This window comes from Falco punctatus (assembly GCF_963210335.1).
Source record: "Falco punctatus genome assembly, chromosome: 12".
NCBI lineage: Eukaryota > Metazoa > Chordata > Aves > Falconiformes > Falconidae > Falco > Falco punctatus.
In genome coordinates this window covers 29,709,489-29,736,849 of record NC_137592.1, presented here as the reverse complement: position 1 = coordinate 29,736,849, position 27,361 = coordinate 29,709,489, and the positions used below count along the sequence as shown (strand labels likewise).

Here is a 27,361-nt window from a genome sequence, read left to right as displayed (position 1 = left end):
CAAATGGCATTTGTTCATGCTGTGCTGCTGCTTGCTGAGAGCTCCTGGCTTCCCTTTGCCACATCTGCTTTACCCTTCTGCCCCCCATTCCCCTCTTCTCCAGAAATCCCTTCTGCGAGACCCCTGTTTGCCTCTCCCTCCTGGCCTCTGCTTTCCTGTCCGTCCCCACTGATGTATGTGACCAGGGTGGGGTGGGATGGAGGGGTCTGCTCCCTCCCCCTGGGCTGCACTGGGACCCTGCTGGCATGCCCTCCCTTTGCAGGGGGCTCCAGGCATCCTTGTGGTGTGACATTGATCTGTGTCCATCAGAAAACATAATGGCTTTGGAGAAGGGATGGCTTTGAACCATCTGAGAAGCTGACATCCCTCAAAAGGTTTTAAAGCTCCTGTCATTGGATCTACAAGGACTTTAGAGTGCATTTGCAACTTCTAGATTGCCAGAGAAGAAAACCTTCTGCTGTCCTTTTTGCTTTTCTGCTGTCAGAAGATGCCCGGGGAGGGAGAAGCTGCGCTCCCAGCCCTCTGACCACCCCTCTCTGCGCTGCTCCCGGAGCAGGAGGTGGAAAATAACGACTTTACTGGTGCCTTTTGCTTTGTCTCTCTCTTCCTCTCCCCTGGCAGCCTCCTGACAGCATGGGAACAATGGGATGACGTGACCGGAGCCCTGTAAATGCTAATTCCCCTTTGAGGCTCTTGCACCAAACAGGAAGCACAAACTGCCCCGGAATAGAAATCCAGTCCTCGCTCCGCTCCTCAGCAGAGCCTGCTCCCAAATAATGCCACCTGGCAGGCCCCTCTCTGCGTGGCCGAGCTGCTCTGCCCCTCGCCGTGCTCCCCAGCCCCACTGCTCTGGCTGGCCATGCTCACCAGGGGGTCATCTCCTGCCCGGGGCTGGCAGGCAGGTGGGTTTGGGGATGGGACTCGCCCTGGCAGAGCTGGGGCTGCCAAGTGATGTTGTTGGAAGAGGGCAGAGGTATGTTGGGAGAGTAGCAGGAGCCTTGGGAAGCTGAGCGAGGCAGTGATGCCGGTTTTGAGGATGGATCGTGGAAGGGAGGCTGTGCTGCACCTGCTCATGTTACCCCTGCTCTGAGGTAGGCTGCTTGGTGCCAGAATGACAAGCCTCATGTTGACCTGCCAATAACCTACCCTCTTCAAAACTAATTTTCCTTTTCACACTGAACAGTGGGGCGTTAGCGTGCAAACTTGCAATTGCTCCTGGGCTGTTGTTCCCTCTGTAACACATTTGCTGGGACATCTGCTGCAATCAATAGACCATTAGGAAGTACCCTGTAAGGAGTGAAGTGTTGATCCAAGTGAGGATGCAACCCAGGTGGAGGGTTTGGATGTGTCAGCTGGATTGCAGGGCCTCTGCTAAAGCAAAACTTCCATGCCTGCTCCCTTTAAACTGCTTTGAGCATTCAGAGCAATCCCTTTGCTTCCTTCGCTTGTCCTTTGCATGTGGTGTATTTGCAGTTCCTGCGGGTGGGCATGCTGCATTTAAATGAGGCTTCAGTCATCGCAACCTGCCGCTCCTTATCCTGCAGTCCAGCAGTGATGTGACAGGGCTGGATTTTGGATGTCGGAAGATTAATTGCCACAGAGCAAGTGCTGCTCGGTGGTGCAGAGACAATGTTGTGCAGGTCAGTGGTGCTGAGTGGGTGCAGAAGCATGGTGGTGCAGTGTGGTGACGCATGCGGTCTTGAGGACATTCACAGACTTTTCAGGAAAATCCTTTTCTCTCCTGAGCTTTGACTGACTCTCCATAAATTGAGGACAGTAGGTCTCTATCTATTAGACTGAGCTGTTTGGAGCAGGTACCATCTCCTGGTCTTTGTGCAGTAGCAAAGCCCCTTACCCTGGAAAGTGAGGTATTACCTGCAGCACTGGCAGGAGCTGTGCTGTAGTCAGAGCTAAATCTTTGGTGTTGACTTCAGCAGAAAGTGCTTGGGCTGGGAGGGGGCTCACAAGAGACAGTTACAAGAAAAGTGTCCCAGTGTGGACAGATGAGTTCCTCCTCTGGGTGAGGAGGGATGCAGTGATGTGTTCCTGGAGGATGCAGGTCTGCTCCCTAGCTCAGGACCCACCAAACCACAGAGTTTCCCTGAAGGCTGATGGGCTCTGGGTGTGCAGATGGACTATGGAGTTGTAAGCGTGTCCTCCCCTGCCAACCTGGCTACCTGACAGCATGGCAGGTCTTGCCTCTACCCATCTTGAGTCTCTCCATCAGTGTCTAGATTGCTTTAGGCTTTGCTGGGTTAGGAGAAGAGTTGAGGGGCTGGTGACAGGCAAAAGTGTTCCTCCCTTCGTGCCACTGACATGTTTTAGCATGGTTTTATCTGGTATTTCCTAGAGGTAGCCCTGAGCAGCTAAATGGAAGTAAAAATGGAGACGTCCACATGGAGGAAGAATACTAGGCTTGGTAAGCCCCAGCCTGGCTTTTTGGATGGCTTCAGTCAGCCTTTTAAAGACCCACTTCTAGGGGCTTTCTCTGAAAATGGGGACATCCTGACCTGTACTGGTTACAGAGGCCACAGCTTTACTTGGCTTCCCTGGCTGCCTTCTGTGCTTCTGTATCATTTCCATTACTGGTTCTTTAACCTCAGCCTTGTCGCCTCTTCACCGCTCTCCAAAAAGTGCAGCAGTGACGGTGACATGCTGCTTTCATCTGCACAGCACGCTGGTACATCCGCATGATGAAAACAGGCGTGAGATTCTGCTGTACTGCTGGTAGGGGAGGGATCTTCTGCCCTGGCACTGCCAGGCTTCCCTTGCACGTGTAGGTAGTCAGGAGGGTCGCCAAGCCTGCGGAGTTTCAAGATGGGAGCAAGATATTTCCAATAATGATCTCTAATCATTATTTTAACTAAGGGAGAAGGGATTGAGCTTGTTGCTTGTGTGGGGCTGAAGACGCATCGAGTTTTCCGCAAGTGGTTTGTAGGATCGCAGCCCTCTGGGAGTTAGGCTGAGATAAAAGAAGACATCACTGCATCCTCCCATGGCTGTGCCTGAAGTTTCCAGGTTACACCACTTATTCTCAGCTTCTTGCCTACAGCGCTACTGCTAACGCGTGTTTCCAGCTTCCATCAACGCACGAGGTTAAACGTGACATCTCCTTAAATGCTGAGTGTCGTCTTCCCTGCACCCTGAAGGTGACGGGCTAGGAGCAGATCTGCTGAGGAGGGGAAAAAAAAAAAAAAAAAAGAGACTTGAAGACAGGAAGATGTGTTTTTACACTCTGTTTCCAAGCTGAGATTGGAGGAGAAAAAGAGCAGGGACCAAGGTTCTGAGTAGCATGGTGATCTGTCAGGAGCCGTGGCAGCTGGGACCTGCATGGCTCGGGGGCTGGGTAATGGGCTGTGCAGTCCTTCACCTCCGGGTCCACAATGTTCATCCAGGCACTGGCCGGCAGCGAGGGAATATTGTTGCTCTGGCAGAGCTGCTCAGCGGTTTCTGTGAAAATAAAAGGACTCGCTGCTGCCTGACAAGCCCTGTTCCTGCTGTGGCTCCTAGCAAGTGCCTGGGGAACCGAGAGTGGGTGTTAGCAAGACCCTTTGGAAATTACCGGGAGAAATGGCTCCAGTTAGACCAGCTGATACTGGTGTGAGCTTGGGCACACAAATGTTTTCTCATCTATTTGGTGCCAGATGAGGAAATCGGTATGCTCAGATCAAAAGATCGGAAGAGATGGGCTAGATATCAAAAGCAGTAACTGGGTGGACCAGCAAGACAAGAAGGGAATGGGAGTGTGTTCATGTGGGCTGGTCAAACCTTGCTGGTGGTAGCTGAGAGCCTGGTGAATAGCTCAGCTTTACAACCGAGTCCCTGATGGTCCCTTCCTGGACTTCACATGTTGATGGAAACTACTACACACTCTTGTTATTGGTACTTTATCAAAATGTTGCTGTGCCAGATCCTGGAGAAATTTGCACCCAAGACAGAGAACTTTCTAGCTGAAGGACCAGCCAGCTTGATGCTCAGAAAGGAAGTGGTGTAAAGAACATTCACTATTCCAGGGAGTGCTGGGAAGGTGGTGGATGCTTTTGGTAACTGTGCAGGTGTCAGCAGTGATAAAGCATAAACGTCCCTGAGTAAGGCTGGGGGTGGCAAAAACACGGAAAGGCTGGTGACAGGTGTGACTGTTGCAGTGGCTGTGGGCAAGGAGCGGGATAATTGGCTTGACCTTAGGATAGGTGTCAGGCAGGCTTGTGCTCCAGCATCGGCTTGTTTGGAGAGACACTGGGGAAAAAAGATGTTCAAAAGAACCACTGATGGGAAATCTGCAGGAGGGTGCTTTGTAGCCCTCTGGGGATGGGGGAGTAGTTTACTGTACGCTTTACTGATGAGACTGGCCTAACCGGACCTTTGCAGGAAGACTGATGAAAATTTTTAGGAAGGAAGTTCAGAAGAAGATGCATTAGATCTAGAGAGCTAATGAGGAACGACAGTGGTAATATCCACCTTGGCATATGTTTTCCTAGGCAGACCTTGAGAGATTGCAATGCTTTACCCTTCCTGTGTATCTTGGGCATCCTGGCAATGAGGTGACAAGGAACTTTAAGCACTGCCTCAAAATCTGGTGTCAAGCTGGGTGTGTGACCCTGCTCCAGCTAAACTCGCCTGCTTTTCGAATAGGTCACCATGCTACAAAGCTGTGTAAAATTGAGCTGGTGGTGCCTGGGTCAGGATCCTTGTACTGCGTGTGAGACAGGCACAGAGAAAACCTGGCATTGGGAAGCTCTCTGAACTGGGAAGATAAGGAATGGCAAAGCGTGGCTGCAGCCTGGTTTTACAGCAGCTTCAGTGGTGATGGGCATCAGGGTTAAGGGAGTGAAGGGCTGCAGCCAGTGAGCCGAGGGGGCTGGGGGCCACTGAGTGGGGTGCCCTGGTGAAGCAGTGACCTGGCTGAAGAGCCTGGAAGCACGCAGAGGTGGTGAAGGATGGAGATGGCTGACCACTGGCTTCCGTGTGTGCAATCTGCTGCTGGCTGAGCTGTGTGGTGTAAGGCAGGAGGGAAGGGATGGGACATCCAGCCTGTTGTGGGGGTGCAGGTGGCAGTGGCATCTTCGGGGTTGGGGGACCTGCTGTCGTGGCCTGAAATCCTTCTGTCAGGGATCAGGGGAGGCGCTGGGGCTCTTCTGTTTACCTTGGCATCCTGCACCCACTCCCTGGAGCTCCTTGGGTCTTTGTGAGCCTGTGCATCGCATTACTGCAGCGACCTTTCTTGAATTGCTTTGGGCTCAGTATCAGCACAGTCTACCCCTGTCTACATTGGAAATAGGATTACTTTCTACTTTCCACCTCGAGAGGCAAATTGGAGTCCACAGAGCAGGATTTAAGCCGTTAAGGCATTCCTATTAATTAGTCTCCTTTCCGGCAAACTGCCTGGATGGAAAAAAAAAAAAAGCTGAGAGGTAAGATGTACAGCCCCTCATCTCTGGGGTGGGCTCTGCCAGAGTTGTTGAGATTTATTTTTTTTAGCGGTTTATTCTGCTTCTGAGGTAAGTATGCTCACTAATGTCTCGTGGGGGAGAAGCAGGGTTTAGCAAACAAAGCCCTGTGAAAAGGGAGAGCCAGAAATAGAAAGGCTGTGAATATAGAAGCCCCAGGCAGTGTCTTCCTCTGCCTGGAAGACTCTTTCCTTGTCACAAAAGCCACCCTCCAACTGGCTCTCGATGGCCCCAAGCAGTCAGGGGAAAGCAAGGCCATCAGAGAGGCAATTTTTTATTTTTTTTTTGAGGCACAGTAAAGACCTATTCATGAAAGAAGCAGCAGGAGGGAAGGTGGGGAAGGGAGGAGGGAAACAAAGGGAAGTACTAGGCAGACCTTCTTTCAGTCTGAAAACTGTCTTGCTATTAACCCTTTTGCAGTGCTCTGAGCACCCTCAAGCCCTGGGAATCTCCTAATTAATCCACAGGCTTTTATAAGGGTAATAGGGAAGTGGGAACTGAAGCCTGCAGATTTTGGTGGGTTATCAGTCACCACTCTGCCCATCCTAGCAGGCAACAGTGTCGTTCCCAGCAGGTGTATTCCTGCGAAGGACAGATCTTCTGGTGCAGAAGACTTCAAAGCTCTTTCAAGGACAGTGGAAACTCTCCTACCTTCGAGTTTTGTTCCAAATGAGAAACTTGCCTGCTGGTCTGAACTTTCTGGTGTGTCCCAGCGGCCTTCAATGAAGCTGGCTTTTTTCAGCAAGAAATTGGTGAGCACCTTGCACAGGATCCAACCTGGGACTATGTTTTGCTGAAGAAGTGCTCTGCTTGCGCTTGATACTTAAAAATAGAAGTGTGGGACGAAGGAGAAAGTTCCAGGGACATAAGTTTGCATGGCTGAAAGGAGGCAAATCACTTGGAAGAAAGCTTGGGGGAGATCGGTCAGTGTAAGGCTGCTGAGTCCACGTGCCCATGTTAAGGGCATGGACATGAAGTTGTTTCTGGAGAGACTGTGACAAGTATTAAATGGTTTAAAAAAAACACCTCACAAGGCAAAGGGAGTTCTGGGCTTTACAAAATGATGCTCAGTGTAGTTAGTGGTGCCCACAGAAGACATTGTTCTACAATATGCCTGTAACGCTCCACATCTCAGGGTTTTTTTTTTTTTAAAGAAACATTTTGTATTTTTAGGGGGGAAGTAATGGAAATTCATAGGAAACGTGAAAAAGCTGCTCTCAAATGGATTTCCAGGGATTTTTCTAAAAACAGGCTTTGATTTTTTTGCAGGTAGTGGTAGTCAGTCACGCAATCACAGCGCGCACATGACTATGCACAGCATGCAGCATCCCAGTGCCTTCTCTGTTAATACCTTTCAGCTGGATTATGCCTTAACATCAGATACGAAAGGGCTACAACCATGTTTTTTGTGCCTTAGGTGCCCCAATGGGCTTCTGAGGGACTGCTCCACACCAGTAGCAATACCTCTGTTCTGGGGAGAAGGGATTGCAGAGATCCACCACAGAACTGCAAACTCCAAACTCAACTCCTCCTCACTGACCCCTTCCCAACTCTTGTGGCCCTGCTCTACCTGAAGCAAATGCCGTGCTTGTGTCTTGTGTCCTTACGTGCCCAGCAGGGCTCCGGCGGGGGATACCCTGTCCACATGGAGTAGGCATGGGGCAAACAGACCAAGCAGCTCCAGCGGGAAGCTCGGGGGGATGTGGAGTTCATTCCTTGTGCACAAGTGGCTCGCTCCGTAGGTTTGATCCACTGATGCTACATTTCTTGCTGATAGAACATCATTGGGTAATTCAGGCCCTGAAAGAAGGGGCATCTGAAAGGCATAGCATGTCTATAGGGGTGCCATATAAGTTTCTAACCTGAATTACTTGCACCTGAGGCATGTCAGAAATGGGTACGGCAGCTAAATACAGTTAGAGCTGCTCAGGGTGGTGGGGTTGTGGAGGAAGGGTTAAGTAGAAACAATGGAATAAACTGGCCGAGGGGAAATGTAGGCTGAATACTAGGAAAACATTTCTTCACACTAAGGTCACTTGTGCTATGAGAGGGGGAAGTGGCAGCTCACCCGGGCTGCCTTCTCCAGGCATGGGATGGCTGGGGATGCTGAGGCAAGAGGGAATGGTTTCTACAGAGATGCAGGCTGCCTAGCATGTGTTTTCTGCTTCTGAGCACTCGTGAGCAGCTGGAAAGGGAAATGTCCTAGTGCTGGTGCCCCCTGAGGGTTTTTGCTGCAGTCCAGCAGCATGGTTGGGATCTGACATAAGAAAGAAGGAAAACCAGGGAGTGAGTAAGGAAAAGGAGTGACCTTAAAAGGAATTAATTGGAAACATTTCCCTGAATAGACTGCAACCGTTGCCCAGAAATATCTGCAAAGAGATGTGAAAGGGACACCTTTGGCCTTGTGTGGGGCTGACCAGGGGTCCCTGTGGGGCAGAGCAAGGTGGGGGGCTGGCCTCACGCTCAGGGCTGGCACTGCGGTGCCAGGGCAGTTTGGGCTGTAATGTTTTCCTGCAACCCCTGTCCCTGGTCAGGTCAGCGCAGCTGCAGACACTCATGCCTCTGCAGCCTGATCTTCTGCTCTGATGGAAGTAGAATGGGTTGGTCTAAACTGTGCCTGGGTAGCCATAGGCTGCAAGGTGGATGTGCAGAGGTAAACTGTCGTGTGCAGGTATGAGGGAGTTTGTCTGTGAGGAAATAAATAGAATAAATATAGAATCTTGGAAGAATAATTTTCTTCATTTAGCTTTTGGGGCTATTCAGCCCTTTGTGCTGAAGACAGTTTACGATACACAAGTAAAAGGAAACGAGGTTCCAATAATACTGGGATGTGCCCTGGCTTTTCTGTATTGCACCGTCCTACTGAAAATAACTTTGGAAATCTGATTTTCCTCCTGCTCTAAATGTTTATGCAGAATATTTTTGGGTCAAGCCTTTCGTCGTCCCTTGGAAGGGTGTCTGAGTGGAGATGGTCTTTGTGTGCTGAAGCTTGGCTCCTCTGCCTTCTGAAAGGTCACTGTCACAGCGCAGAGCAGAGGCGGCTGGCACTGAAATTAATTCTGCAGTAATTCAGTGACTGGTCAGCTCACGCAGTTGTGCTCCTGCATTTAGTATAAGTGGTGCTCTGGTTACTAGAAATCCTCTTTAATTCTTCCTTCTTGATTGCTAACTCAAGTATCAACTGGAGCTGCACAAGAAGAAAATGGAAAGACCAACGTTCATTACTTGAAGTGACTTGAGAACTGCTCAAGGTGTATTTATACACCTGGGCAGTGTGGGTGAAGCCACTGAGCTATTAGCGTTAGCAGGGGAGCTGTAACCAGGAGACCTCAGAAAACCATCAAGTGATTTCAGTCCTTCTCTAAAGCTTTCAGAAGAGGAGGCCAGATGGGAAAGGGATTTATTATTGAATCTGAGGATATTGGCATCTGGTTTTTGTTCTGGCCTGGGCGCAAAACATCTGAGGACAGTTAGTATTTGAAGGCTACTCTGCTGCAGAAATTGTGTGGAGGAGACTTGGTCTTGTCCCACTCCCTGATCTAACTGGCCTCCTTTAATTCAGCTTTAGTAAAGATGTTGCTGCCTGGAAAGGGAACCTGAGCCTGGGGGGAACCTGAGCATCCTCCCTCTCTGCAGTGTCAGAGTTGAAGAACTGGTTGGGGTTGTTCACTTTCAGGATTAGAATGGGCATCGTTTCCACACTGTGGGGGGACGTCACTCCTTGGCTTGGCCATCCCAGTCTCACTGGTGAGGCTGATGGTTCTGTGGTCTGAACACCTGGATGCTCCCAGCTGGTGACCAGGCAGCTCCGGAGTGACACTGCCTGCTGGCCATGGGTGATAAGCGCGACTTTTGTTCAAGACCACTCACCGGCACTAAGAAATACAAAACAGGTGTCATTGGTGGGCTAAAATGTGACACTTCCATATGGATATGCTGGTAGTGCTGCAAGCCCTCTACAAGGGGGTGAGCCAAGAACAGCACAAACAGTATTAGAAGGGATTGCACTGGCTGAGAATGCATTAGGGAAAATGCAGATTTCACCTTTTCTGCTGCTAGTGACACCAGGGCAACAATGTGAGTGGCCAGGCATTGCAGTCTGCCAGACCCTCCTGCCTGCCCAGAACTCCCTCGAGAACAGGTATGGCTGCAGGCAGCGACTGAAAATAAATGATGTGGTTAATGAATGGGAGAAAATCAAGTTGGTGAGATGTACTCGTCATCTGAGCTGATGGCAGAGCGTGGATAAGTGATGGTGGGGTACAACAGCTGGTCCTGGAGCAGCCTAGGAGAGCAGGCGGTGTTTGGCTGGATGCTGCACTAAGTGATCATCATTTTGCTTACTTGCTGGAAATCCTCCTTCTGCTTGGAGGTCCTCTCTGTCTCCTTTGGTTTTCCTGTCTGTGTTGTAGTAATTCTGCTTGGGTGAGACAGAACTTGTTTTGCTTTCAACAGCAGAGGAAAGCCACCAAACAGTGTTAAAATTGGGATGCAATATGCTTGTTCTGTAATGGTGAGTGGGTGGCTGAGAGACTCTCAGGGGATGCCTGGGAATGCTAGAGGAGAGGAAACAGCAATAGGAAGTCCCTACCCAAACAGAACTAAGAGCAGAGTGCTGAACTATGGTTGTAAGACAAGCAAATAGGGAAAAGCCTCCGTGATATTGCACAAAGTTTAAAGCTTTGGCTTCATTGCTGTGGAAGCCCCTCATGGGGTTTGTAGGGAGAGAGAGCCTTAAGAAAGGGGACTGAATGTCTTGAACCACAGCGTCCAACAGGATGGAAAGTGCTTGTGTCCCACAGGGGCCAGCTCCTAAACCTGGTAGGAATGATCTCCAGTGCTCTGTCGGCTGGGGAAAGCAAACCACTGCAGCAGGGTTACTGCAGAGCTTGAGATTTGCAAGGGAATGTCAGCATTTTATTTTGTTTCTCTTTCCTTTTCAAAGCAGAGCTAAGCTGTTCCTTCCTCCTCAAACCACTGGACTGAAGTTCCAGTCTAGCTTGCACCCACAAAACCACGCTGACTTCAGCGCATGAGCTGAATTTAGCCTTTGGCCCTAACCCCCATGGTAGCAGAGACACCTCAGGTCTGTGCTGGCTGGCCCCTGTGGCTGTGTGCTCCCAGCTCTGGGAAGTGGGGGAGGAGAAGCTGCTGCCACCTTGCTTTTTACCCCTTCAGGTTTTGCTGACTTTCACCCTAGCAAAGGCATCGACACACCAGCATGGTAAATGGCAGCGTGGGTTTTGGCCAAGCTCCATTATGCAACAGGAAACAAGACATTGTAGCTGAAAGCAAGAGATAAGGGCTTCAGAGAACCTACCGGGACACTTTCATCCCCTTTTTTTTTGTTTGCTTTCTGATATCTACTTTCCCACCATGTTGGTGCATGGAGAGCCTGGTCCCTGCAGCGTGTGCTCGTGCAGAGCGAGCGTGGATGCTCATTTCCAGAGCTAGCGCTGGCTGGAAGCAGCTCTGACTTTCCTGCCTGGTGCAGTGATGGAGCCCAGCCAGAAGCAGGGCACTGGGAGCCGCAGGGCCAGTGCTAGCCCCAGCACGGCTGTGCTTGGCCACAGCCACCGAAGCTCTGCCAGCAGGGAGTCACGCAGCATCCCTGTGCGCTCCTGCTCCGTGCGGTACCCATCCTGCCTGCTTGCCCTGGGCATCCTCTTCCTCCTGTGCCCCAGACAGTGGGGAACTAACCAGAGGAGCAGAGTGACTGTGGCCTCTCTCAAACATTTTCTGCCACCGTGCACTTCAATAAGCTGTGGTCCTTTTTCCACAGGAAAGAAGTTTTGGGTATCGCAGTTTATAACTAATAAAAACTGAGATTTTGTTGGCCTGATGTGGCCCCTGTCTGACTGTAGTTGTAGTGTGGGTGTTTGTTGCTCTCAGGATCAGGGCATCAATGTGCTGGGCTGGGAGACTTGACATTGCAGCTCCTGGATCCAGGAGCCCATCCCGGGAACCTTCCTGTGGTAGCTGGAAGCATAAAACTGCAGGTGGGAGGAAACACAACTATTTTCTGTCCTGTTTCTGCTGTCTCCTCAGCCTTTGAAGGACTCTGAAACTCTGAGAACAAGGGAGTCCAGAACTCTGGGTAACCAATATTCAATATATTCTCCACACTGGCATAAGCCCTTCGACAGTTGTTCTTTGGGCAACTGAATGAAGGAAATACAGGCTTCTTGCACCGAGAGAAGGATGAGCTTGCAGGTTTTGGTGGAGAACTAGGCTGGACTGGTTTCCCTCTGACACAGACTTTTGGCATGACCACAGACAAATCACTTAACATCTGGCCCCGCTGAATGCAGTGACAGAAGACTTATTTTAACAGGATGGGAAATCGGCTGGTTACAAAAATACTATATATTTGATGATTGCTCATAGGAAGTGATGTCTGTTGTCGGACCCGAGGTCTGTACAGGCTTATGTCTTTAACACTGGGCAGCAGTGAAAGGTTGGGGGCAAGGACATAAAGAACAAGGCACCAGTAGGACAATCACTTTTAGATTTGTAGGTGGTTTTTTTTTCCCCATAACATGCTTGCTAACATCTTAGCGAATCTGGCATTTGAGTTATTCTCTTCTCTCTGTCTCTTCTTGGTTATCTCTTTGCTCCTGGTGAGAATGATTTGACATGCAGCAAAGCCAGCGGTGCTTCCAGCCCCTTGCCTCTGCCTGCTGTCCAGCCTGGGACCTGGGACGTGGTGTTAGGTGTTATCGCAAGCTGAGCAAAGAGCCCTCCCCAAGCTTTGAATCAGATGCTTTCAGAACAAGCAGCACACAGGATTGTTTGTGTGGTTTTTTTTTTTTTTTTTTTTAGCTCAGCATTGACATTCCTGTGTTATCAACCTCTAGAGCTTGTTGCTTGCGCAGGAAGGAGGGCCATGAATGGTCCAGGCATGTGATGTTCCACTCACTTAACCCTATCTCTTATCAGCACACAGGAGGCTGCTGTGTCTTGTGGAGAGCTTTTCCATTGCCATTAGCAGCTTGTTGCTGCTCCTAAAGCTGCTTTTCATTTTATATATATCCTGCCTGTTCCCCTCCCCAAGGTACTCATCCAGCTGTAACTGCAGCTCCCTCATTTTCTTTGAAATCTCTTTTTTTCCCTACCTGCTCCTGCACGCCCAGGGCAGGTATGCTGGCTTGCTCTGGGGACACCGGGCCGGTGGTCTTCCCCACCTCATAACTTCGGAAAGAGCCTTCCCTGAGGCAGTGGTGTGTGCTTCAGAGGGTGGTGACGGGCAGGAGGACTGGTGGTGTGGGTGGTGGCTCCCCACAGCCAAAAATCACCCCCATGTGTACCCTGGTAGCACGATGGTGAGTGAGATTAAAGCACGTGCAATAAGCTGGTATCTATATCTCTGTGTATAACGTACAGGCAGACAGCTGTAGGGAATTATGTCCTTACAGGACATGGGATCAAGCAATGACTCCAAGGGCCAGACTGTGCCTTGTGCATCAGTTACAGCTTGATTACCGTGACTGGGACATGTGGTGGTGCTCGGAGAACCTGACCCTGAAAGAATCCTTTGGAGAGACTGATGAAAACAACCAGGCCATAAAAAAACCCCCAAAACCCAACCAACCCACAACCCCAAAAACAACCAACTATCAACTTTGGTATTTGTTTAAGAGATTAGATAAGCTGACAGAAATGCAGAAGATAATTATTTACTCACGAAGACACATATACCAGGAAGAAAATTCTTTTCCAAAAATAGCCACTTACTTTTTATTTATAGCTTCCCCACTCCCACCCCCCGCCCCCTGTCCTTTCTTCTGAGACAGAGCAGAACATTTACATAAGGGGCAAGGAGATCTCATGATGAATAACCATTTCTTGTGCAGAGCGAAGTCCTCATTAGACCTGCCAGCAGGGATAGATGTCTGGACCTAGCAGAGCACCAGAATTAGCAAATATCATTTAACTGCCTGAAGTCTTTAACTGACAGTAGATGATCTCCTAGAAGTTCAGTGGGTTTTTTTCAAAGCATCTAAATGATAACAGGCCTGATTTGTTCAGTGTAAGAAGTTTCACAGGACAGAAGCAAAGGCTTAGCTTGTGCCTGAGCTACACCCAGTTCATTTTGGCTCCTGCTCCCATCTCCTTGGTCATGTCCCAGTGAACAAGAAATGTGTAATGCCAGCGCTGGGGCAGCTAGGGCTATGCTGCCATCTGAATTTTACGGAGGGAGGAACCGAGGCACACTGACTTCTGCTGTTTGGCCATCTCCTGAAAGCCTTTCTGCAGACCTTTGTGGGGATCTGTGCCTAAGGTACTGACTCAAGATCACTCTGAAAATTGTGGGCAGAGCAGAGCAGAGAAGCGATAATGCTGCATTGCCTGGTCCCCTCTACGTGCTGCTCTGAGACAGGAGGATGGACCTGCGGGGCTCTTGCTTCCTTCTAGCACTGACTTCTGCTAAAACAAAGCAGCTGTTCACCATGGAGCTGCCGGTGGGCTCACAGCCCCTTGTGCCACCCTCACCTGGCTCGCAGGACATCCTTCTTCCCTGTCATCTGGGGTCACAATGCTGTTGCTTTGCAAAAAGGACTTTGCAGCCAGCAGGCGAGGGCTGCCGGGCACTGAGCACAGTCTGGTTGCAGAGCTGCAGCCGTTGCCTGTGGCTACCTTAAGTTAATCTTATTTTGTGCTGCAGTGTTGCTGCCACATTTTTGTGACTAAAGTGCTTGTGGTCCTGAGTGCAGGATTGTGGTCTCGGAGGATGATGAAGGGAGTGGAGGAGGCTGGTTATGAAGGAGGAGCCTCGATCTTCGCAGTGCACATAAACCTATGGTAGATGCTGCCACCAGGAAGAAGATCGCTGGAGAAAGGGCACGGCTGATTGATGAGTTTTAGAAACATGTTCTTTTTAGCTTTGTGTGCATGTATTTTTAGTCTCGTAGGGTACAGAACTAAACTTTGAGCAAAAATAGCGATCGGCTTACATAACATCCTTGCTTACAAAACTCCCCCTGCTTCAGCTCTCCGGAGGCTTGTGGAGCAGAGGGCTGTCAATCACAGCGAAGCCATGACTCAGGCGCCTTCACACAGCTCAGCAGCGCAAAGTCAAGATTTGCCGTGTTTACACGGGATGCTCTGCACAAGGCACGTGATGGCAAAGCAGCATCCCAGCTCCACCACCTCACAGGCACGGCGGGGTGTTGACCAGAGCAGAGAGGTGCAGCTGGGGCAGTGTTTCCCCTTTCTTCCCACGTGCCCGTGACAGGGGAAAGAAAGGATGAGGGAAAGTTTTTCATTCTATGGGTTACTGTTTTGTTTTGGTGTTTGTTTTTTTTTTTTGTTTAGGTTGTCTTGTAGAGTAGGCAGTCCAGACACTGAGCCTTTGCTCTCAGTTGCCTTGCAGTGGGAGTTGTGGGTCATCTGGTAGAGCCCAGTTTGCGTCCCTGCATCCCTGCCACTGCTGTGATTAGCAGTCCTAGCCAAGAAGCTCTGGAGCTGAAGAGGTTTGGAGTCACAGCTCTCCTTGACCCTCTGCTTAGGACAGAGGCCTAGTCGTGCTATGGGGAAAGTTACCGGGTCACAGCCAGGGCTTCATTTATTCCGGTGATAAACAGGGGAGTGTAGTGTCAAGGGTGTTCATTCTTTCCATTTGCACTTTGAACATGCGTGGTTAGAGATTAACAATGTGTCATCCTTTCTTCATCCTGTTTTCCCTTGGCAGCCATGCTATACGTGGATGAGCCCGGGCAAGTAGGTGATACTGGTTTGGTTGCCAAAAGTAACATTATGTTGTGATAGTACATGTTGACTCTAAAGAACCGATTCTGCTGAACACGCTTGTTTTCCTGAGACACCAAGGTGGAATGGGTTTCGGTTAAAAATAACTGACCTCCCCTTGCTAAGCCTGAGCATTTCTTCCTGGGAAGCCATTTTTAACCACAGATGATCACCAGATGCAGTGGTTTTCAAGGAGATCAAAGTTGGAAGCCCACCATGGGGATGAGCTGAATTCTTTCCTTTTGCTATCAGACCTTCTCAAGTGGAACACCTTCTTGGCCGTCCTCTGGTGTGAAGAGAAAGGTCTGTTTGGGGGGGAATGTGTGGGAACCATCAGGTCAAGGAGAGACGTGCCGTGGTGTGTGTGCATGCATGCTTAGTAACAAACATTTACTGGGACGCTGATGGATTCTGAGAAAGCCAGGGCTGTCCGCTCTGTCTTGAAATAGCTCATGAAAACAGACAGCCTTACACTGCTTCCATACTCTGCGATGGAGATGTACAGCCCTGAAACGTAATTGGTTATGCAATTTATCGTAATAGTTATCCTCCAGGGGCTTTAGAGCCTTAGTGAGAAGAGACAAGGAAAAACTAGGGACTAGCTTTCTTCAGTGGGATAAACAGTAAATTGTTCTCTGAAAGCTTGGGAGTGGTTTTATTGGGAGTCTTATTCGACCTCGGAATACAGTGGTGCATTTATAGAAAGGTTATTTTTATCTTAGCTATGTGGAGGGTGGTGCTAAAACTTCCATATTGTTAGTGGCTGTGAAGAGAGTATCTTCCAGGTCCCTGTCTTTTCAACAGCATTGGATGCTGTTGTAGATCAGGTGTCTCCTGTCTTTCTTGCAGCTGCGTGCACACCCATCACATGGAGGGACGCACATTCGGTCTGTGGTCATATACATCAGGGAGAAAGCACAGTCTGGCAGACTGGGCACTAAACAGATTCACTTTTTACACTACTTCAATGAATCAGAGCAGGTGTATGGCTTGCCCACAGACACCAAAATGTGGGGAGCCCTTCCCTGTGTCCCAGGTGTGCTGTGATGACAGAATCCATAGCTGCTATGGAGGTGCCGTCAGGTGGTCCTTACCTCTCGTGTAGCGAGGCTGAGCTGTTTGCGTGCAGGTACCATCATTTGCTTCCCCCTTGCCTTGGACTCAGCCACCAGCCTGACATATCTCAGGTTGGCTTTTTCCACCTCCATATGTGTATATATATATTTCATTTATTTAGATACATTCAGACATTTCTGAAAATAAAAGTAATAAAAATCCGGTGTTCTTCCCCAGTTAAAATTCTGGCAAATTTCTTCTAGAATACCTCTTATACTGCTGGGAATTTTGAAATGTGTTGTGGTCTGGTCTGTTTGCCAGCCTAGTACCTCTAGGTTATGCTATGTGAAACCTCTGGCAGGGGGGAGGTAATTTGCATATGCTCATATGGATTTTGCAGAGAAATTCCCAGAAGATTTTATATGCTTTAAGCAAGTCCAAGCCAGGGACTGAGTAAGACTTTGGCAGCTGGCGGGTCTGTGTCCAAATACCTGAGCTGGAGGCAAGGAGGCTCTCTCCCTGGGCTGCTGGTGTTTGCCCCGTTAACAGACAAAGATCAGATAAAAATCCCTGAGAATATTAACGGACCTGCCTTTGGAGCGGTCTGAGTATGGTATGATAAAAAGGCAAACGGGGGGGTGTAAAGTAAAATCCTGAACTTGTATTCAGTGAGGGATCACGATCCAGGATAGGAGCTGAGTGTGGGAGCGGGAGGCGGTCTGCAGTCGTGTGGTTGACGATGATGTGGTACTACCTGCACAGTGAGTTACGGAGCACGCTCCTAAGCGTTTCGCTTCATAGGCTAGGCAAAAAGAGTTACCTTTTGGTGTAGGCTGCTGTGGCATGCATGCCCCCCAGGGATGTGTGCAGTGCATCCTCTTTAGGGTGGCTGCTCTATTTTAGTGGGTACCTCTGCACATACCAACACAGGTACGTGTGTGTATAAAAGCTGGCCCTGCTGGTATGTGTGCGGGAGGAGGGGGCGTGAGTAGGTTTACACCTCCACGGAGCAAAATGCTGTGGCCCTGGTAGTCTGCGTGGGCTCTTCATGAAGACCCCTGTGTTGTCCAAGCCACTCAAAGGTGTTCTGCGAGCTCCCTCGATACCTCAGTTTGGGAGGAAACAAGCCCCAAAGGCCTTTGGAAGCTCTTACTGAGCAATAACTCCGGTAGCTCTTCTCTAATGCTGGCTTTTTCTGCAAAATTTGCTGTTTCCATGGCCTGGCTAGAGCCCAGGATCCAGGAAGGTTTTGCAATTGATGTTTACAGGACCGAGATGTTGCTGTAGGTGTTTAGCACCGCTGCTATAGCTGTGCAACCTGACATCTCTGCCTAGGCAGGCTACAGCAATAAAGCAAATGCGTTCACCCCAAAAGCGCTTCCCCACTGGTCCAGCACTCACTGCGCCATGAGAGGGCTTTCCCTCCCTGTGCAGTGGTCTTTCCTAGGATGTCCAAAGTATTAAGAGGGCCGATTTTCACACATGAGCCTGTCGCAGATAGATCTGATCCCTAGCACTTTGTTACAACCGGGAGAACAGAACTAGCATGGAAATGCTGTTCCCTTGCCCACACTGAGCAACACCTTGAGTGCTTACAGAAGGGGAGCAAGGGCCAGGTACCATCAAAAGTGGCACATGGTGCACAACCGGCATCTTCTTTTATTTAAAGCTCCATGTAATCAAGTGAGCTTTTCTCAGCAGAGGACAGTCAGATACGTGCTGGCTCTTGTTTGTACCCACAATGCTACGCACACGTTCCTAACTTTTTATAGAAACACCCTTGATTCTCTGGGTGTGGGTTGGTTTTGTTTTCCTTCATCTGTGGGGATTTATCCCACCAGTTGGCCTAATCAGCTCCCAAAATTGAGTGATCATGGGAAGTTGTGCAGTGAAAATAACTCGTGAGAACCAAAAAAGAAAAATGCTCAGGACATCCAGGCTATTAATAAAAGCAAGTGTCGCAGAGCCCTGTATAAGCTCGCTGCATCAAGGACGCAGAAGTAGCTACCCAAACTATTTTGGCTCTTCCAGCCAACAGAGCACTTTCAGCTCATGAAGTTGTGATGTTCCAGCATCCATCTGGTGCAAGAGGAGCTGGTGCAAACCTGCCTCGGGGGCAGGGCTCCAGCACAGCCTCCCTCCTGCTGAGAGCCATGGAGCACCCTGGGGGGCACCTCTCCCGCAGAGGCAGCAGGCTCGCCACTGATTTTGGCATGGCTACACCTGCAGTTGGCTTTGGAGAACCTCAGCTGACAACATGGCCACGTTTCTTCCACCCTTACCCATGGATGTGCACGCTTCTTTAATCCAGCGCCAAGCTTCTTACTTCTTAAAGTTCTCACAGCATCGATTTCCAGTTTTTGCACTATGGGAATAATAACTAACCGAGCTGTAATGCTTTCCATTGCATATTTAACTTTGTATGTGTGGTGTGTCATTGCCAGAGCTTGTATTTTCAATTCCGCAGCCCGAGGAACGCATGCACAAGGTACATCTTTAGCAAAGGAACCGGTTCAAAGCGATGCTTTCTCCACAACAATTTTAAAGATCAGCGCGCAAACAAATAGCTGAGCTTCCGACAGGGTGCTGCTGTAAGCATCGGAAGATCCACCTCTTCCAGTCAGATCCCAGCCCCCGCCCTCCGCTCCCCTCCATATAGTGCTGATGCCAAATCAGCAAATGTTCAGAGAAACAGGATAAGGCCACAGCTGTAAACCAGCGATGGCATCTTGTGCATCGGGTTGTTGTGTGTTGTTGGGGGGTTTTTGTGGGGTTTTTTTTTTTTTTTTGGTAGTGTGAAAGACTGGAGTACTGCAACACTGAAATTACATTGGCTAGGATAATAAATGGATCAGACAAATATAGCCGGGCATATGCTGAGTGTCGGTGTGGGGTTTTAATTTCCCTTCTTCAAACTGAGGTCTATAATAAGATGTTTCCTGGCTTGTATGTGAGTGTTTTTTAATAGCTTCTTTTTTTTTTTTTTTTTTTTTTTTCCTTGCTGGATACTTCTGGATGTGGCTGTACTAGCCAAGCTCTGCACGGTAGCTAAGTGAATATTGTTTTATAGCTCTGAGCGGAGAATACAGTAGGTGCCATAAACTATACTTCGAGTCTGCTCTGTCAACGGGTGAGCGCATTAGCAGCCTTTCTTTGCAAAGCGAAGCGGCGTTGGGGATGGCAGAGGAAAGAGGTTTTGTTTGCAAGAGAAGACTTCGCTTCTCCTCAGCTGGATGGTGGCTGTTGGAGCAAGGGAGGGTGTGCTTTTATTTTATCTGCCCCTGCAGTCACAGCAGGTCGTGGAGGTTGCTCCTTGATCTTCTCCCTCGCCGATCCCAAATCCAGTCCAGCCTGGCTCCCAGCTCTCTCCGCAGACCCCGTGCAGCCCCCAGGAGCTGCTGCAGCATTAGGGGCAGGAGGAGCTGGCAAGCAGGAGGCTTCACACAGTGCCATGCACACACACGCTGGCAGCGGTTAGCACCACGGGCTTGCCTGGAACCACTCCTCACATAAGCTTTGCCGAGTCCGTCTGCTGTCCTTTCTCTCTCAGGCCGAGCTAATGCAGATTTGCACTCACCATCCCTGCTCCATGTTACTGAGGTGGGATTCCCAGAGGGTCACAGCTTGCAGCAGCACAGAGCCCTGGCTGTTGCTGGCCGCCCTGTTTCTCCATCATTGCAAGGGCTGGTATGTCACCTACACGTAAAGTAGAATCTCAGGGCTGGAGCGAGGCACATACGGTGACCACTCCTTGCACGGGACTTTGAAGTACCTGCCAGGGGAGGAAGCTTGTTAGAAACTCTACAAAATGTGTGTACTTGCTTCAAGTTGTATCATCAGATGTCATTTGGATGACAAATCTCAGCTCTCACTTAAAATGATGAAAAATCCAGCTTTAGGAGCTCTGACCTCAGTGGCTCAGAAACCTGAAGGTATATCTGAGGTACGCTCTGATTTTAACGCACAGGATTTATTTTTGAAGCCAGTGTCATGGCTGGGAGAGGCCTAAGTTGTAGTTGTCTTCAGACTGGAGCCAGTTCCCATGTCTCAGGTAGGACATTTCTAAGCCTCCTACGTAACACTTGAACTTGATGTGAGTCAGCATTGTGATGACGTTATGAAAAAGGAAAACACTGTACCAGGAACATGGCCTGTGAGAAAAGATCAAACTAGCCAGACCTACTGAGACTGAAAGAAGAGAAAGTTGGGGGAAGGACAAATCTCCAGGGCATCACAGGTCACCTGAGAGAGGGAGACACGTTGCTGCTGTCATACTATGACACCTGCATCCCACCTCCATGAGGTCAAGTACATGGACATCCCTGATTGAAAAGGGAAGATGGAGCAGAGGTGGAGCATTAGCCCCTGCTCTGACAAAGGCTTCCCTGGGGAAATACCTTTGTATCTCTGCTCCTCGTCTCAGCAGTGGGAATGTCAATGTTCTGCCTTATGCACATTAAGGCACCAAGTAATCAGGTGTTGTAATTTCAGGACCACGTCAGTCCCTCTGATACGCAACTTGATAGCTCCAAGTGGCTTTGGGAAAACCTGAGCATGAGTGTGGGCTCTCCCACGGGTGGAGAAGCCACCACCTGGTCAGCTGCGCTGTTCCCTTCTGCAGGCAATAGCGCACATTTCCCCTGGACCTCTGGAGCAGTTAAGAGGGGGAAAGGTAGGAAAACAGGACCCAAACCAAGCATTTCTATAAGGACACCATTCCCGCCTCTGTCTTAAATGCCAGCTCCCATTATGGTCTTGCCACTGCATCCCAGTGTGACCCCAGCTCTGATGAGCTGAGCCCTGATGGTCCTTCTTTGCAGCCGCGTGCGTAGGGCAGCGTGTCTGGAATCAGCTTTGCAAAGGGGGGCTGTCTCCCCCTTCCCTCCATATCCAGCTGGGCCGTGCTCAGCTGCTGGGACAAGGAGAGCTGGGAGCAACTGCCGGGGCAGCTGCACCGCCGAGGAGCGTATCCCTTATGCTTGGCATTGGCCACCCCATGCTGTCCCCATGGCCGTGCCGCTGTCCCCATGGCTGTGCTGCCATCCCTGGGGCCCTGGGCTCAGCTGCGCGTTCGTTAGGACTGGCTGCGGACACGGCTGCAAGCGTCCACAGCTGGGCAAGTGCTGCTGCTGGGAAGGTGGCCCAGTGGTGGATGCTGAACAGATTTTGCCCTTAGAGAAAGGGCTTTCCTGGAAGGCTCCCTGGGCTGGCTGACATGTGTGGTGCTTTGCTGGGGGCTCTCACCTGCTTGCCCTGCACTGTGGTTGAAGCTGCGATGGAGGGAAAAGTCACATTATCCTGCAATATATTGGAATTTGTCTCTGTTCCTTGGACCTGTTGGGTACCAGGGCTACCTGGGCTTGCTTTTCACCTTTGGGCTGAAGTGTCCTATGGCCAGCCTGCTGTCAGTGACATTTTGTCTGCATGCAGCTGATCTAGCACAGCCTCAGTATTGTCTCTGTCCTCATTCATTCTCCTGTTGTGCTGGTTTTGGCTGGGATAGAGTTAATTTTCTTCGCAGTACGTTGTATAGGGCTATGGTTTGGATTTGTGAGGAAAACGGTGTTGGTAATTCAGGGGTGTTTTAGTTATGGGTGAGCAGTGCTTGCACAGTGCCAAGGCCTTTTCTGCTCCACACACCGCCCCAGCAGCGAGTCACCTGGGGGGCACAAGATGTCGGGGGACACACAGCATGTTGGGAGGGGATACAGCTGGGACAGACCCCCACTGACCAAAGGGATATGCCATACCATATGGCGTCATGCTCAGCATACAAAGCTGGGGGAAGAAGAAGCAAGGGGGGGACATTGAGCGTGATGGTGTTGGTCTTCCCGAGTCCCTGTTACGTGTGACGGATCCTTGCTGCCCTGGGGATGGCTGAACGCCTGCCTGCCCATGGGGAGTGGCGAACAAATTCCTTGGTTTGCTTTGCTCGTGTGTGCATCTTTTGCTTTACCTATTAAACTGTCTTTATCTCAACCCACAAGTTTTCTCACTTTTACAATTCCCCGCCCCATCCCACTGAGGGCAGAGTAAGCGAGTGGCTGCGTTGAGCTTGGTTGAGACTCAGGGTTAAACCACAACACCTATATATACCAGCTTATATATATATGTGCCAGGGTGTCTCCATGGCAGAAGTGAATCCCGGGGTGAGGTGCATCACTGTCCTGGTACAAAAGGCTGGAGCCACGTGGGCACAGGCTCTGCTGGGGTTTACCAACATACTCGGCACGCAGCGGGCACCCTAGACACAGGCTTCCGCTCATAAACATACTCGTGGTGTTTGTGTTCTCTTCCTCCAACAGCTCTTGCTTCCCAGGCATTACCAACGCATCCGTGCATCCCTTTGCAACAGCAAACCAAGGCCCAGGGTTTGTGCACGCCTGCCCAGGTCATGCAGTGATTCGTGGGTGTCTCTCTGTCCATGCTGGGCCACGTCTCTTTCTACAGATGTGGTGCGAACCAGGAGTTAAGATTGCATGATGCTTGCTTAATAACACAGATACACCTCTGTTTTGGGAGAGTGCTTAGGAAATCCTTCCTGCTCAAATCAGCCCGCAGCTGGCTGCTTTCCTCCTGTGCAGTCTTGTGCCGGGCGGTCGCTTCCCATTTTTCTCTATTCCAGCTTTGCAGATGTGCATGGACACCTCACGCTGGCCTGAGAGCAAGCCAATGCATGGAGACCGTTGCACCTGTGAAAGCCTGCATATGCAAAGCATCTTGTACAAGCAGTAATTGGCTCTGTGATTACTTCTGTTGCTGCCGCAGCATCGTCCGCTCTCAGTACGTCAATCATTGCCTTCCCTCCAGGAGCTGTTTCGGTTTTCCAGGAGGTTGCAAAGCTTTGACCGCCTACCACGGGAGCGGTACATAGCACATAGCCATCCGTGAGCCCTTCAGACACTGACACCAAGCAAGACCAAAACTTACTGGCAATGGTCCAGCAATGACACTGCCCGAGGGGAGATGGGAGATGCTTTCCCTGTCCCTCGAGCAAGTGGGGTTGGTAGCAACATCCTTCCTCTTAAGCCATGGTGGGAGAAGGGGTTAATCCGCCACTGACACCAAGTGCTAAAATGTTTTATCTGGCAGGCGGTAATACACTTTCGACAGAGAGATATGTAAAATGAAGTGGTGACCCAAGGAGGTGTAATTAGCTCTGCTGTCACATAGGAAAGAACATGTTTCTACAGCTTATTTCGAATTTCTGGCAACACCTGCTCACTTGCTTTAACCAGCTTTCTCAAACAGGGACTAATTAGCACTTCCTTGGAAGCCCAGCTCTCTCCAGGCAATGGCTTTACCTCTCAATCGGTATTCCTTCTGCAGGAAGGCACATTAATTACTGTATCAGGAAAACCTGATGGAAGCAGGAGACCATCTTCATGCCTAAAACTAATTAAATGAAAAGGCAGAGCTCACTAGACCTGGAGTTCCTCGCTCATGCAAGGGGTGAGGGCTGCGCAGTGAGTTTCCTTCTCTGCATCCTTGAAGGAAAATGGTATTTTGCACATTCATGATTTCTGAGGGCGGTGGGTGAGGGCCATGTGGTGCTGTTCCCCCAGGGTTTGAGCCCTGCAGTGGCACAGAGCTAACCCTGCCCCCTCCAGGGTGGCTTGGGACCAAGGGGAGCCCCCGTAGCATCTGTGCTGGCGGGACCAAGGGGAGCCCCCATAGAATCTGTGCTGGCCAGGGCTCCTCTTTTTTTTTTTTTTTTTTTTTTGTAGCAAACATAACTATGAGCGAGGCTCTGGCCATAGTTAGGTATTAAGTCCAATTTGGGAGTTCCTAGTGTTAATCAATGCACCTGTTTGTAGAGCACGGTCTAGCCAACCCCTTCCTAAAGCGGAGGATGGTGATGAAGGTAATGAGGGAGGTGGGGGAGGGGTGCAAGGATGCTGCAGGAGAGTGTGCCAAGGCACAGGGTGTTAGTGACTGGCCAGGGCAGTCCTCCCAGGCCAGCCCTTCATCCCTGCTACCAACCACCAGCTCTGCTGAAGCTTTATAGCAAGGAAACCCCTTTTGAAAGCCTTCTGCTTTCCTCTCCTGCAGGAAGGGATGAGGCGCAGCCATCTGACTTGGCTGTCCCCAGCCCTTCTCTCCTTGTGAGAGGTGGGGGTGATGCTTCTCATCCCAGGACACAGTCCTGGAGCTGTTCAACACCCTTATCCGTGAAATCAATACTCTTTCGATTGCTGCAGTTTGGTGACTTCCAGTCTTTAGGCAAATACATGTTTTTGGGAAGCGATTTGTACTGAACCGACTCCCTGAGAGTCTGCCATACGCTGTCTGTCGAGCACAAGGGGAGAAAGTATGGCCAGTCCCACCTTCCCCGTGTTTCAGGCCATGCAGCCGCACCTCATCCCTCATGCACTCCGTCTGTTAGCTTGTTTTTTGGCTAAAACATGTTTTCCAGGCAGATATCCAAGCTGGCTTTGACAGTCTCAAACGATGGAGACTCTGCTCTTCCCTTTGCTGTTTGTCTCCGACTCCCAGACTTGCTCTGTTGATGTATTTCTTCCTTAGTTTGTCCAGCTTCGGTCCACAGCTTTTACTTTTTATTCTTCCTTTTTCTGACAGGGCATTTTAGTGCCTGGAGTTACGTGCTCGTGCACGGTAATTGAATCCACCACCGCAGTGAGATAGATGGCTCGCCCGACGCCTCCCCATAAGTGTCTTCTCCAGCTCTGAAGCTGCTTTTGTGGCCTGATTCTGCCACCCTCTCTATTTTACTGTGTCTTTTTGCAGCCACGGGCACCAGGGCATGGATGATGTGTTTTGGATCCAGGTTAAAATCTCTCCTGAATATATATGCAAGGATATGTAACACTTTGTGCTACAGCATCGCTTGCTGTTCACCTGCAGTTTGCCTGCATCTCCTTCCCTGCTTTCCTCTCCTACCTGGATTGCACTGAACTCTTGAATACTAAAAGCAGTAGAAAAGGCATAATTTTAAAGGATTTAATTTATTTATATATTAATATAAATATAAATATGTATGAAAAACTTTAAGGAAACCATTTTCCCACCCCCTACCCATCTTATGTGGAACTTGCTGCCGTAAAACAAAAGTGAGGCCAAGCAGGGCAAGATGTCCACAAATAATAGAGACATCTACAGAAATAACCATAATTTTTTTATTTTTTTATTTTATTGGAGAGCTTCCAGAGAGCTGTGAGTCCTTAAACCCTCTGGCAGTCTTAATTGGTGGGGGCTTCAGAGAAGTTCAGGGGGGCTTGTGCAGTGCTGATTGCCAGGTAGGAAGGAGAAGGACCAGCAGGCTGAGCCAGCAGGGCAGCTCCCACATACCTGTGCTTGCTGTCATGTCCCTCCGAGAGAGGTGTGTGACCCTCCAGAGAACAGAAATCCCTGTTCCCCAGCTGACCTAGTTTATTTCCACACATCATTTAACATGCCTTATAATACTTTATAGACTCGCTTCTGTAACTCAACGTTGAGCTATTATTTAATGAAATGATCCCCAGTAGGGACCTTAGGAGAGCTAATTGTATATGAAAGCTGTGAGGGTGGGGCAGTGGGAAGCATCCACAAAAGCTTTAAATACTGAAGTTTGCTTCTCTTAATATTTATTTATGTATTTATTTTTAGCTTCAACTGTGGTTGCAATTCTGCAGATACACATCAGCAGTGATATTGGTGATACCTCTGGTGCCAGTGCAAACCAGTATCAGAATCAGGTGCAGAGAAGCAATATTTTAATTCTTCTATGCCTGTTTTGCCAGCTGGAACCTTATTTTAATGGCATTGGTAGACGTGTGGAAAAAAACCCTGTTGCAGAAGACTTCTAAGGAGGGAGAAATTCAAAGAAGTCCCTTTATCAGCGGGTCTGAGAGTTTGGATGTTTCCAGGCGCCTCTGCTTGAGGTCTCCCTATGAATCTCTGTCCGCATCCGAAGCAGCAGGAGGTTGAGCCATGGGTCAGGCAGTGCTGGAGGGAACCCCCTTGCGAGAAAGGAACATCTTACTTATTATTTTTTCCTGCTTTTTTCTCAACACAAAATTTGCAAAATAAATATGATTGATTGCTTTTTGATGACTGCTCTGATGCTTTGCAAAAATATGATGAAACATTATTTTTATTATTGATATTCTTTATTATTCATATTCTATATTCTTTCACTATCTCTGATATTCAGCAGATGTGTAAGTGTTCCAGCAGACCCCAGGGAAGTCTGGTGTTTGACACGACTCGCAAAGGATCGCATGAAGTTTCCCACCAGGACTTTGCATTGGGGAGTGAGGAATGAAATGGAGCAAATCTTACCCTCCGGGACTGGAGGGCAAAGAAACCTAAGGAGCACCTGAGTGCTATCGATGGTATGAAATGCCAGAGGACATAGGAGCTCTGCTTCTCTGGTCCCATGGAGGCTTTTTAGCATGAATCATGCTAAAGCAGCAATCCCCATGAAATGAGGACAGCTTCCAGCACAGGCTGACGAGTAGTTATTTTTCCTCCTGCTGCTGAAGCCACTGGAAAAGTCTGATTGATCCACGATGTCATGTCAGAGCCTAATTCCCCTTTTTGCAAATGCCCATAAGCTCATGTTTAGTGCTTAATAAAAGGTAAGCTCCAGTCAATCGGAAAATGTGCTTAAGAGCTTTATTCGCTTTCTTAAGTGCTTTTCTGGGTCTGGCCCCATGCAACGTGTCAAGCACCCATTAGTCTCATCTTTTATTGCTGTAATACAGATAGCTCCTCGGAAATAACCCTTTCAACACAAAGGTGGGGTTTTTTTGGAGGGAAAGCCACCCTGTGCACGTGCACTTACTAATAATGACATGCGTTTGGGTGATGCTCTGGCTTTCTGCTCTGAGGAAATAAAGGGAGGAAACATGATGGTCTTGGAGTAGGTACAAAGCTGTCAGGCGCCTGGCTCGGATGAAGTTGCAGAAAGCGTTTCTCTTTGTGTTGCAGGGCCTGGCAGCCTGGCGAGATAATAAAAGATAAAGCAAACTGTACGACAATGGAAAATGCTGAGCTCCCTGAGTAATTAACGGTTGTGTAAGATGGTCGCATGGATTGCAAGGCTTATTAATACAGTCACGTTTGCATTATATAAAGGGTAATTAAAATGCAGCCTGCTTACCATT

General features: G+C 49.5%; 1 long non-coding RNA gene across 5 annotated transcripts; it reads left to right on the top strand.

Moving 5' to 3' along the window:
• Positions 1-27,361, top strand: LOC308072250. Of its 5 annotated transcripts, none has more exons than XR_013931601.1 (3): positions 1-902; positions 23,580-23,716; positions 26,410-27,361. It is a non-coding gene; the product is annotated as an uncharacterized lncRNA (long non-coding RNA). The 5 variants fall into 5 exon arrangements; XR_013931602.1 differs by lacking the exon at positions 1-902 and adding an exon at positions 918-1,640; XR_013931603.1 differs by lacking the exon at positions 1-902 and adding an exon at positions 6,448-15,497.